Consider the following 14602-nt stretch of genomic DNA (forward strand, 5'->3'; position numbering starts at 1 on the left):
TAAAAAAAATTATACTAATGCATATAGGACATGTTATAACTATCAATTACTATTATAACGTTTAAATCCGAGGACTTATCGCTGGACATTAACTTAAAAAGTCGTTACCAATCTTTTTTGTTTAGGTACGATTGACCATCTAATTAAATCTATCCATTTTAAAGAGGAATCTTAAGTTCGACTTAGAGATCTCTAAAAGGTAAATTCAATGTCTACGAAACCAGAACTAGGTCTGGGAGTATGGTTACATGTGAGAAAGGTTATAGCACCCTCATAATGCATATCGAAAGATGGTACCAGCTCAATTTCGTGTTATTCAATATGTCTTAAAAATTACCAAGTAATTAATTATTAAAAATTATCCTTAATTGACTTCAATACTTTTGACAGAAAATTAAGAAAATTCTCTTACCTCAAGAGTCTACAAGAAAACTACTGTTTTACTTGCAGAGGCTCCATTGTCGGATTATTTAACATTAAAAAAAATTTGGAGAAAAAAAAAGGCAAAATGAGTAAGAAATGATGATTGATATAGATTTTTTTTGTTTGTTTTATAAAAAAAGCTTATGCTTTTATACAAGAAAAATTGATATTTTTAATTTTTTTTCAAAAATATTTTTAAAAAAATTTTATTTTCAAGAAAAATTGATACTTTCAACTTTTCCTCAAAAATATTTTTTTAAAAAATTTATTTTCAAGGAAAATTGATACTTTCAACTTTTTCTCAAAAATATTTTTTTGAAAAAATTTATTTTCAAGAAAAATTGATACTTTCAACTTTTCCTCAAAATATATTTTTTTAAAAATTTATTTTTAAGAAAAATTGATACTTTTCACTTTTCCTCAAAATATATTTTTTTGAAATTTTATTTTTAAGGGAAATTGATCATTTCAACTTTTCTTAAAAAATATTTTTTAGAAATTTTATTTTCGAAAAAAATTGATACTTTCAACTTTTCCTCAAAAATATTTTTTAAAAAATTTATTTTTAAAGAAAATTGATACTTTCAACTTTTCCTAAAAAATGCATTTTAAAAATTCTATTTTATATTTTTTTCTTTTTTTTTTTAAATTTATTCATGAAAAAATACTACTAAAAATAAACAAACACATAATAAAATAAAAAATACCATAAAAAAAATTCGGCTGGAAATTTGATGCGGCTTGACTCCAAGCACAAACAACAGCTTGGATGATACGGCTTGGAGGCTTTGCTTGGCTGAAAAGATTGGCTGAGGTGCGGGTTAAAAGCGGGTTGCGCTACGGGTCGGGTCACCCGAATGGGAATGCGCGGATCTTTGGTAGTCACTTAACTCCAAAACGACATCGTTTTAGGGCCTTATAAAACTCTAAATTGCTATTTTAGATCTTCCCTTCCCCTTCTTTCTTTTCCCTCTTCTTTTATCTCCCTTTTCTCTTTACCCGGATGAACATTGATTGAATATCAATCGAATTTTGGAAATTATCGTCGGAATCTAGGTTAGATCGTCGAAAGTTCACCAAAAAATTCAACTAATGTAGGAAAACTCATCGAAAAATTCCACTGACGTAAAAAAATTTCGTCGGGATCTGAAAAATTTTTAGAATATTTCCAAAAATTTTTTTTTCCTCTTTAACAAAACTTCAAAATATTTCTTCTCTCTGCTTGCTGTGTTTCTGATCTATCTGTTCTCTTTTTTACTTTTGATTTTCTGCTCTCTTCTTTCTATTTTTAATTTTTTACTCTATGTTTCAACGTTCTCTTTTTTGTTATGTGTGTGCTTCATGTGTGTTCCAGCGTTTATTTATAGGGATTGATTATAGGAGTTTCTGATCGATCCTAATTCCTTCTTGTGATTGGGATTCAATCTTTAAATCCAATTCAAACTCTACCAGCCCAGTTTTATGCAAACTTAAACACATTTTTCCATTTTTTGATTTTTTTAATTTTTTAATTGTCAGAGTTGATCTTGTAGACCCTTATACAAATTGGGATGTCTATAGCTACCCTCTTTGCATATTTTTTATGAAATAGAAATTGTGTAAAGACGTAGACAACCCAATCAATTTGAGATTTTTTTTTGAAAAAAATAACAAATCTCCTCTAAACAGAGGCTCAATGACTTTTGAAAATAAACAAAGCTCTTCTAAACAGAGGCACAACAACTTTGAAAATAAAATGTTCCTCTAAACAGAGGCTTCATAATTTTGAAAAAATAAATGCTCCTCTAAACAGAGGCTCCACAACTTTAAAAAATAAATTATTCATCGATAATCATGTTCAAAGGAGTCATAGATCAGACTCAATAAAATTTGTAATGAAGACCCAAAGATTCGTAATCTGAGTTCGAATAGATTTGCAAGAAACTTTCAGCTTCACAAGAATTCATTAAAATTTGATTATCAAAACTTTAGTTTCACAAGAATTCGAACTTGCAAGATTTTAGGTACGCAAGAATTCAGATTTGCAAGATTTACATTTGCAAATTGCAAGACTCGCATCTAACATTTCTCATTCAAAATTTAGAGATTCACATCCCAAAAGTTCAAAGCTTTTTGTTTGAATTTTGAAGGTTCACATTCAAGAAATCTTAGAGTTTCACATATAAGTTCAAAGGTTCTCACTCAAAAATTTAGAAATTCGCATCCAAAATTTGAGTTCAAAGCTTTTCGCTTGGATTTTGGAGATTCACATCCAAGAAATCTTTAAGCTTCACATCTAAGTTCAAAGGTTCTCATTCAAAAATTTAGAGATTTGCATCTAAAAGTTGAGTTCCAAGTTTTTCGCTTGGATTTTGGAAATTCACATCCAAGAAATCTTTGAGCTTCACATCTAAGTTCAAAGGTTCTCACTAAAAAATTTAGAGATTTATATCAAAAAGTTAAGTTCAAAGTTTTTCATTTGAATTTTGGATATTCACATTCAAAAGTTTAAAACTTTTTATTAGTTTGAAGATTCACACCTAACAAACTTTAGGGTTTCACATCTCAAAGATTCTCATTTGAAATTCAAAGATTCTCATTTGAATTCGAAGATTCACATTTTATAAATTTTGGGTTTCACACCTCAAAGATTCTCGTTTGAGTTTGAAGATTCACATTCGATAAATTTTGGATTGCACACCTTAAAGATTCTCATTTGAAATTTAAAAATTCGAAGATTCACATTCAACAAATTTTGAGTTTCACATCTTAAAGATTCTCATTTGAAATTCAAAAATTCTCGTTTGAGTTCGAAGATTCACATTCGATAAATTTTGGGTTTCACACCTTAAAGATTCTCATTTGAAATTCAAAAATTATCATTTGAATTCGAAGATTCACATTCAACAAATTTTGGATTTCACACCTCAAAGATTCTTATTTGAAATTCAAATATTCTTATTTAACACTCAAAGATTCTCATTTGAAAACCTCTTAAAGATTCTCATTTAAGACTTAAAAATTATCATTTAAAAATGTCTTAAAGATTCTTATTTAAAACTCAAAGATTTTCATTTGAAAACATCTTAAAGATTTTTATTTAAGACTCAAAGATTCTCATTTGAAAATGTTTTAAAGATTCTCATTTGGAAATGTCTTAAAGATTCTCATTTAAGACTCAAAGATTCTCATTTAAAAATTTAGGACTTCATCAAAATATTTAAAGTTTCTCTTCTAAATGGGCTTCAAACTTTTGTCAAAGTTAAAATTTTGTATGTATTGAATGACATAACCAATGATGCAAATGCAACAATCTAGATTCTCACAATGCCTTATTGTAAGTCATAATTCAAATGCTTGCTGGCTGATGCATGTCCAAACAAAGTTTTAATCCATCAAATTATGTGCATGTACTATTCAAACAATAATGCTAACATAATGCATGGAATGCGGATGTTAATAGTGTCATGAAATCTTAAATAATTGTAGTGATATGGTTCTCAAAACTCCACCATTTTATATTTTCTCATTTGAGCTTTTCAGCACCTTAAAACTAGTTTCATCAACTGATCCTCATCATTTTCATCACTTGATCATCATTCACAGGTTTCTCAGCATTTGCAATTTCAAAACAAGTTTTTATCTTTCATCATTGGGTCACCACTCACAGGTTTCTTAACACTAGCTATTTCATCAACTGATCCACATTCTTTTCCATCACTTAACTCAAAAGCTCATCAGCACTAGCCACTCCATAATGAATTTCGTCCATTGATCGTCATCATTTGATTACAATTCATGTCGACCAATCCATCACCCTATTCATTTTTTAATGTCATCATCTTTTTATATTTTTACCCTTTCTTCATTTTGTTGAGCAATTCATCATTATATTTATCATTTAGCCATCCCATGTGACATCTTTCAAATTCTTCCATCTCTTTATTTTTTTTTGTCCCTTATCATCATGGATTTCTTTTCAAAATAATACAAGCTTCTTTTATGCACATTGTCATTCATTCATCATTATTTCAAATCATGACGAGTACAATGCAGTCATACATTTCTTTAATTCATTCTAGAGATTGAGAATAAAAGAGCACAAGGTACATTGAGAAAAAAATAATCAATGAAGAGTGAGTTTGGTACAAAAATAATTGAAAAAAGAAACAAATTGGATGCATGTCATTGGGATGAATGGTATATCCAAACAATGAATATTTAGATAATTTTGAACATTAATCCATGATTCTTTTTCAAAAACTCATTCCATTGACTTTTCAAAATCACATTGAGCTCATTGAACTTTGCCCCTACCTCTGAGGGGTCTTCAAATGTCTTTGATTTTTCATACATGTGAAATGCCTATCCAATGCTTAACTCAGAGATTTTTTACCCAAATTGCCCTTTTAGGTTTTCAATTTAAGTTTTCATTTTCTCTCATTTTCATCTTTTTTTCCATTTTTTTCATTTTTTCATTTTTTTCATTTTTTTTCATTTTTTTTATTTTTTTTCATTTTTCATCTTTTTTCATCCATTAGTTGATCTCTCACATTTCAATCTCTAAAGCAATGTAGCACGATTTCATTGTTCCATCACGAGCATGCATTTGCCTAACATATAATCATTCAATTCGAGCATTCACACTTGATCCAAATAGACTTTTCAAAGTTGTAATATAGGTTATGGTGATGAGTCATGAAAGAAATGGATAAAATAGGAACAATATATGTGTTTAAAGGGTTCAAAACCAAAGGATTATTTATTATCTGATGCAACCTGACATTTTGCCCCATTTCTTATTTCACTACTTTTTCTTTTTTTCATCTCATTCCTCACAAAAAGATTCTCATTACTTTGCCCCAACTTTTTTGTGGCATTTTTTTTTCTTTCTTTCTTTTTTTTTTTTTTTTGCTTTTCTTTCTCTCTTTGAGACTTTTTATGATCTTTTGTGTATTTTTTTTCAAACAAAATACCCCCTAGTGTGGAGGGTGATCCTTGGTTAAGGTTCTTTAGAAAAAAAAATCATAGTAGGCCTAAATGGGTAGCAATGAATGGTTTTTCAAATGGTAAAAGAAAGATAACAATTTTTTTATCTCAAATGTGAATATTTTTTTTAAGATCATCTATTGAATAAAAACAAGCTCATTGATCTTTATAAAAGATTGCATCTTCAAGATATATCAATCTCATATCTGTCAACAATTTTTTTTCAAATAATCACCTCAAATCAATGTGAATGAGTTTTCAAAATTAAATCCTAAAATTATTGTTAGCATTATTATCTAAATATTCATCATTTGGAGTTCAAAAATGAGAATGAAAAATTATGAAAAGTGACAAATAATGGAACAGTGATTGAATGAAAAAGAAAATATAATGAAATGCATTATCCTTGCCTTTTATTAAAATGATAACAAATGAAATCTTATTATATAAAAGAAATCCTAAAATGACACATATCTTTCAATCAGCTTTGACATTCTTCTTTAAAATCATGCCCCTATGCAATCAGATGAAGGATTTGTATTGACATTTTACCCCCAAATTCGTTGAAACTCACTAAGCTTTTCTAGATCAAACTTTGCACTTTATGTTTAAAAGTAGGGCAAGTCTCAATAAAATGACCTACATTCCCATTATGATAATCGCACGTCGCATTAGCATCGTACCATTTTGGATAAAGTGGCTTTAACGATTTTAAAATAACTAGAGATACAAGTTGTTCTTTACCAGTTCTGAGAATAATTCAGTATAAGTTATAGGGATAAGGTCAATATGTGCCCTTTCTTGATTATTCTGAGATCTTTTTGAATCACTCGTTTGGTTGTTAGGCTTTGAAACTGTTGTAATGATATGACTAGAATCATATACAGATACTTGAAAGGCTGATTGGTAAATTGGTAAGTAAGTTGATTATGGATATGGTTGGTAAGGGTAAGGTGAAATATTGTTTACAGCATGATAGTATGAAAAGTAATCTTGTGGTAGATAGGGTTGATATCCCTTGAATTGTCTATTAAGGCTCGTAGCTTGAGCTTCAATTTTTTTCTTCTCTGGCATCTTTTTAGTTTTCTCTCCTTTCAACTTGCCATTTTTAATAGCATTCTCAATGATTTCGCTTGAGATTATCATGTCAGTAAAATTTTTTGTGGCATTCCCTATCATCTTTCATAATAGAGAGATTTCAAAGTGCTGACGAACAATACCGTAGTCTCTTTCTCAGTTAATAGAGGTTACACTTGAAAAGCTATGTACCTCTATCTTTGGGTATATTCTTTGAATAATTCAGTTGCTTTCTATTCTATATTTTGTAAAGAAAGGCGATCAAGGGTCAAGTCTATAATATGTTGATACTGACTAATGAAGGTATGGGTCATATCACTCCAAGAACGAATATGGGTCCTATTTAACTAGACATACCATCTAGCAGCAGAGCCCGTGAGGCTATCTTGAAACACATGCATTAATAGCTTCTCATTATTAGCATGGGCAACCATTTTTTGACAGTATATGATAATGTGGGTTTTAAAACACTTTGTACCATTATACTTCTCGAACTCTGGCACTTTGAATTTTAAAGAAATAACAACATCCGGGACTAAATAGAGTCCAGCAGCATCCACTGAACCATAAGAACTAGTGTCTTATACGGCTTGTAACCTCTTTTCTAACAAGTTCATCTTCTATTCAACTTTTGAGGCTTATAAAGTCTCATTCTCTTTAGGCCTTAGCTTATCTTTTTCTTCTAGATCATCCAAATTAGGGACTGGTATTGGTTCTACTGCCTTTTCAGTAAAGATAAGATTTATATAACTTTAATACTACCTCAGATTTGAAGTTGATGGTATTTCAGGGTATGTGTACCCTACAAAATAGGTAAACCATTATGGTGGTGGACCTTTTAAGGGTTGGGCTTGATGTGGCCCAAAATCAAGAGCATACAGTGGGTCATTCTCTTCTTCTGAGGGATGATCTTGTTGGCTGGTATTTTACTCTACACTATTTCCCTTATTTAACTTGTTCAAAGCCTCTAAAATCCTATTCAACTCTCATTCTAGCTTTTCTTAGGTTTTCTCTATCCTTTTAAGATGATTAAAATTTTTTTGTTTCATTTGTCTGGCTCGAGCTCTTGTATTGTATTGGTAGATGAGGTTACTTGATGGAGCTATCCTTGAACTTTTAGTATCATAATTATGATTAGAAATGTCATGCTGTGCTTTATGTATGATATGTTGATGCACAAATGAAATGTATATTTTTGTGGATGAAATCTAATATGAAAATGATGTAGATGCACAATGTTACATATGACATGATAATGCAAATGCACAAAGTCAAACAATCAAAACGGTTAGATCAACATAACTTATTCTTTCTTGTGTCCTAGTTTCGAGGTATATCTATCATTGAGTAGGAAAGGCTTTATCTAAGGGTTGGCTTCTTAAGTGTGCACTATATGTTGGGTTAGATGATTTTGACCCCTAAAGGTTTCCAAATTATTCCATACATCATCATTCATCACAGACTAGTAAGGTAATTCAAACCTTACCCATCACAAGCTACCAACAAAAATGATTCAATTTGAGTAAGAGTATTTCACTAGCCACTGTGGAGGCATTAAAGCCTCACGAAAGTGTAGGTACTTTACTTCCTCTTAGAGGAATAAAGCTCGGGTATAGAGCTCATGTTATGCATATGAATGACATAATTTGCAACATAAATAAATAAAATGAATAGAAAAGAAAGAAAAAGAAAAAAAAATCCTTACAAAGAATTCAATTTTATTAGGCTTTTTTGGATAACACAAATTTATTTGCTGACCTAACTCTCGGCTTTCCCCAGTAAAGTTGCCAAACTGTCATAACGTTTAGATCTGAGGACCTATCGCTAGACATTGACTTAAGGAGTCGTTATCAATCTTTTTTGTTTAAGTGCGATTGACTATCTAATTGAATCTGTCCCTTTTAAAGAGGGATCTTAAGTTCGACTTAGGTATCTCTAAAAGGTAAATTCAATGTCTGTGAAACCAGAACTAGGTTCGAGAGTACGATTACATGTGAAAAAGTTTATAGCACCCTCACAACGCCCATCGAAAGATGGTATCAGCTCAATTTCGTATTATCCAATAAACCTTAAAAATTATCAAGTAATTAATTATTGAAAATTATCCTTAATTGACTCTAATACTTTTGACAGAAAATTAAAAAAATTCTCTCACCTCAAGAGTATACAAGAAAACTACTGTTTCATTTACAGAGGCTCTATCGTCTGATTATTTAACATTAAAAAAATTTGGAGAAAAAAAAGGTAAAATGAGTAAGAAATGATAATTGATATGGATATTTTTTTTTGTTAAAAAAAAGGCAAAATGAGTAAGAAATGATAATTGATATAGATATATTTTTTTTGTTTTATAAAAAAAACTCATGCTTTTATATAAGAAAAATTGATACTTTCAACTTTTTCTTAAAAATATCTTTTTAAAATTTTATTTTTAAGGAAAATTAATACTTTTAACTTTTTCTAAAAAATATTTTTTTAAAATTTTATTTTCGAAGAAAATTGATGCTTTCAACTTTTCTTCAAAATATATTTTTTTGAAAATTTATTTTTAAGAAAAATTGATATTTTAAACTTTTTCTCAAAATTTATTTTTTTGAAAATTTATTTTTAAGAAAAATTGATACTTTCAACTTTTCTTAAAAATATTTTTTAGAAATTTTATTTTCGAGAAAAATTGATACTTTCAACTTTTTCTCAAAAATATTTTTTAAAAATTTATTTTCAAGAAAAATTGATACTTTCAACTTTTTCTCAAAAATGCTTTTTAAAAATTGTATTTTATATTTTTTCTATTCTTTTTTAGATTTATTCATGTAAAAATATTCTTAAAAATAAACAAACACATAAATAAAATAAAAAATACCAAAACAAAAAAGCTCAGTTGGGAATTCGACATGGCTCGACTCCAGGCACAGATAACGGCCTAGATGATGGGGCTTAGTAGCTCAGCTCAATTGAAAAGATTGGCTGAGGTGCAGGTCAAATTTGGGTGAAAATCGAGTTACGCTACGGGTCAAGTCGCTCAAATGAAAACGCGTGAATCCTGCGTAGTCACTTAACTCCAAAACGATGTTGTTTTAGGGCCCTATAAAACACCAAATTCCTTCTTTCTGCTTCAGATCTTCCTTTCCCTTTCTCTCTCTTCCCCCTTCTTTTCTTTCTCTTCTCTCTCTACTCAGATGAACACCGATTGAATATCAATTGGATTCTGAAAATTATCGTCAAAATCTAGGTTGGGTTGCCAGAAGTTCACCGACAAATTCAACGACACTGGAATCTGAGCCGAATTCTAGAAAACCTGTCAAAAAATTCAACCGGTGCAGAAAAACTCATCGAAAAATTTTACTAGCGTTAAAAAATTTCATCGAAATCTAAAAATTTTTCAAAAAATTCCAGAATTTTTTTTTTATCTTTAACAAAACTCCAAAATTTTTCTTCTCTTTGCTTACTGTGTTTCTAATCTATCTGTTCTCTTTTCTACTTTTGATTTTCTGCTCTTTTCTTTCTGTTTTTGATTTTCTCTCTTTGTTTCTGCGTTTCTCTTTTTTGTTCTGTGTGTTCCAACGTTTATTTATAAGGATTGATCATAAGAGTTTTTGATCGATTCTAATTCCTTCTTGTGATTGAGATTCAATCTTTGAATCCAATCCAAACTCTACCAACTCAGTTTTATGCAAACTCAAACACTTTTTTTCATTTTTATTATTTTTTTAATTTTTTAATTATTAAAATTGATCTTGTAGACCTCTAGACAAATTAAAATGTCTATAATTATTATCAATTTGTGTGATAATTTCTAATTACCATTAATTTAATCCATAAAAAAAAATTCAAGTTTCTCTACATCAAAAATTTATTAATGCTAATCCAAATTCTGATCAATTGCTGCAAATTTCTGTCACTTTGGACCCACAAAACCTATCAATATTTTACGAAATTAATTTTCATGGTTAAAAAGCATATGGAAAGCAAACTATATAAATATACCAAAGAAAAAGAAACAAGTGGGGATAATGAATGATCCCAGTCCTTTTCTTTGGATAGGCCATGCCTTCCAAACAAATTAAATTGACGAAGACACCTTCAAATATTAAATAATTGTCGCCTTCCATCTTCTCATGATCATACCATAAATTTCAAATATATTAGAATTATAAATTGCGCATAAAAAAGATTATGAATAATGAGAATCAAACTAAATCGTAATATTCGATTTTTATCAACTTAATCAAACTCATTCAATCGGTTGATTCTCTTTTTTATGTAATAATAAATGGACAAAAGAGACAAGGGAGGCAATTCAATGGCGAAGGGACCGTGCCATGCGGGTTTGCCCCTCTACTGGATCGACCATTAACAAGAGAAGTCCCCCTGGTGGACCAGAGGCCGCACCGTCCCAACTTCCCGACCATCGCGACCCTAAGCTAGTCCCTCCCTTCCTACAAAGTGGACCAGTAGTTCTGCCCATAGGGGTTTGATAATGTGAATATGATAATAATCCCGGTTCATATCTTCCATATATTTAAAACAACAAAAGAAAGAACTAAAATGGAGAAGAGAATTCAGCCAAAACAGCTAGGAGACAATCTCCCCAAGTATTTTCTATCGTTTTTCTTATGCTTTCGAGATATATCTGATGATTCGTATATTTATATCGTATAAAATATTAAAATTTATATTAATATAAAAATATAAAATATATTTTTATTAAATTTATATATAATTATCATTAAAATTTAAAATTATATCATCTTAATATTTATTTTCATATCATATTTATATCATAATATTATATTATATTTTAAATTATTAAACCTATTTCGAAAAAGAGTAGTTGATTTCAACTTAGGCCATACGTATATATTTTTAGTAATGGTTGGAAAATTATTTCAAACTCACTAATAGAAGTAGAGAGTAATCACATATTCCATTATTAATGTATATCAGGTTACATCAACTGAAAAGATAAAAATATGTCTCCCTTCATTATTATTTTTTCTTTCTTTTCCAACAAATTTCATTCTGTTTTGTTTTGTTTGGTATTAAACTTTTGATGCCATGCACCCTTCTTTCCATTGTGTTTGATTGAGGTGAAGTGAAATTCAGAGCAATGAATCGTGCTAATTGTCATTTCTATATATTGGGAAATTAATACGCGTGGGCAACACCGACACAAAATAAGAATAAAAATATATAATATATTTATTTCAATCCAATTCAAAATGATTTACTCTAAATTTAATCCATTAATAAATAAATTTTTATGATTGTAAAATTTTTTAAATAAAAAAAATCATTTAAAATTTAATTTAAAATTCAATTACATCATTTTAATAGTCTATTCGTTTAACTATTCTCTTAATATCTAACTATTTAAAATTATAAAATTAAAATCAAAACATTTTATTTATAAAAATGAAACTCTTAATATTTTTACTAAACTTTCGATATAAGATATAAGATAAATTTTTAACTCTTATAACTTTATTTAATTTTTAATATAAAATTAAAAAATTTAAGACAAATTTCAACGCTATATATACTATTTATAAAGGGTGATATTATGTAACATTAAACAGCTTAGTCAATTCGATAGAATCCTTGATTTTTGAATTGAAAAATCGACTGATATAAAACGTTAAACTACATGTGCTAAGAAGGAAAGAGAGAGAAAAGAAAAAAAAAATGCTTTAATCTGATTGGTCACCAGCAATGGGATGTAATTGGTTAATTTTAGGTATGCATGATTTAACAGGAGATGAAAAAGTGCTGCGGCATTAATTTCACATATACATGCATTGATTTTTCTTACATAAATGCCACAATTAATTGGAAAAGCTTAAGGAAAAAGGATATCAATTTTATTCATATTTAATTAAAATTTTGATTTTAATAGGGATGAATATTATATTAGAGATACGAAAATAGAGATGTATATAATTTTAAATTTTTATTAGATATAAGGATAGAGATAGATAATATAATACTCATTTTGTATTTGTAACACATATATATATATATTTATATTTAGTAAATAGATTTTTAATTAAACATTATAAATTATTACTTCAGATTAATTAAAATTAATATATTTTTATTAAAAATATATATTAATATATATGTATAAAAAATATCTAAATATACAAGATAAAAATAAAAAAGCTAAAAAAAAAAATTTGGGTCCTTTTTTATTTTAAAAGCTATTAGTACGAGGATTATTTATATTTATCAAATAATCACAGAAATAAAAATAAAAATAAATTTAAAATATTCGTTAGATATGATTATAAGAATAACTCTAATAAATCTAAAAATGAGGATAAAAAATGTTCTATTTATATCTTATCAATTGACATTTGGTCACCAAATATTTATTTGTAAGTCAAATTTCCACAATCTATTATAATTAAGATTTCTTAGTCGGCCAATGGGCAAGCTTACAAATTTCAAGTGGCCACACATTGTTTTCTGGTAGCCAACATTGTAGACATGCAATAATAACTAAGTTTGAATAGATTCCAAAAAAATAAATGCAAATCCCCATCGACATGGTCATGTAGCTTTTTTAGGCCATCCATATATGTATATGTATGTATGTATGCATAATATGAGAATTTGAGAGGGAGACAACACAAAAACTACTGTGAAAAGAGTTTCAGGCATGGCCATATGTATGATTGACATAAATAAAAGAAAAATAAAAAGCTGATGGGTTATTCATTTTCCTTTACTGGCAGCATGTCCCCATCTTGATTTTGATGGGTCATGCATGTACCACATCATCATCATCATCATAAATTAATCAAAAACCAACCAAAAGAAAAAGTGAATGAAGGAGACATAAAAATACTTGGAGAGAAAATTACTTCATACGATCACTCATCACACAAAGGCATTATCTCTTCCTTTCTTTCGTTTTTGTTTCTTTTCTTTTATACCTAACATGAAACATTTTCTTGGGTGAAACTTTGACAAATGCGCTGATAACCTGTTGCTTGTTGCTTCACCATGCAAACTTTAATGTAACCCTGTGATCATCGACTTCTGTTGTTTGGATGAGGAATTGTCATAGAAAGGATCGAAGATTCAAGACAAATGCTTTTGCTTGCAAGTTTGGGAGACATTCCAGAGTGTTCCATAGGAAAAGGAAACAAACAGTAACGGCAGTGAAAGCAGCAACCAGTTCTCGAAATTCCAACTATATATCAAAGGAGTTAGAAACAAACTACTACATTGATTTTGTTTAATGTTAAATTTGAACTAAATTGATGAAATATGTCAATTTATTTGAGAAGAAAAGAGAGATTCTCTCTTTGTCAACAGGACTTACAACAGTACTTGAAAATTGCGATGATATATGATGATCAATTGGCAAATATGTGATGGTCCGTCCAGCAAATTTGGAAAGAAATTGAAATTTTTTAGAGGTAACCAATATTTTTAAGAATTGAATCATCATTATCAGCTTGATGTATATGAAAGAAAAAGAGATTTTATAATCACATGCTTTGCTTTGCTTTCTTTTAATTGCAATGAAAGTTGATCACTAGAAAGCTGTGTTAAAAAAGAGATGAAGCAATTCAGCTGGTTCTAGAGCTGAGAATTTGCTTTCACTTTTTGCAGATGGGACTTGGAAAGCTGAAGAAATTAAGATCGAATTTTGTTTTTAGCAGCATTTAGAAAAGTTGAGCCACTCATGCAAGAAATAAGGCATGTGGGTCAGTTTGAAAAACAGGTGGAACACTAGAACCACATGGATTGTCTGCATCTACAACAGTGGAAAATTATAAATTAAATTTTAAAAAACCAAAAAGATCAACTGTTTAATTTCTCAGTCATACAGAGGATGCTGATCATTGAGAACTAGCTACATGATTGCTCCAGTAAGTTTGATTTTCGATCAAATTTCTCACCCAATCAGGATCTTTTAAACAGGATTATGATAATTGGATGAATGTAAATCAATGATCAGAAAATAAGTGCCTGGAAAATAATTGCCAGACTCTCACCCTGGTTTAAAGGGCCCATAAATCTCTATCTGATTAGAGATGAATTTGGGTGCTTTAATCAAATCACTTTTTAGTCATTTTGATGCTCATTTTGTTTGTGACTTAATTGCTTGCTTAATCAAATC

Source organism: Durio zibethinus, chromosome 9 (assembly GCF_047325235.1).
Source record: "Durio zibethinus cultivar Kanyao isolate XHJ-2024 chromosome 9, ASM4732523v1, whole genome shotgun sequence".
In the NCBI taxonomy this organism is placed as follows: Eukaryota; Viridiplantae; Streptophyta; class Magnoliopsida; order Malvales; family Malvaceae; genus Durio; species Durio zibethinus.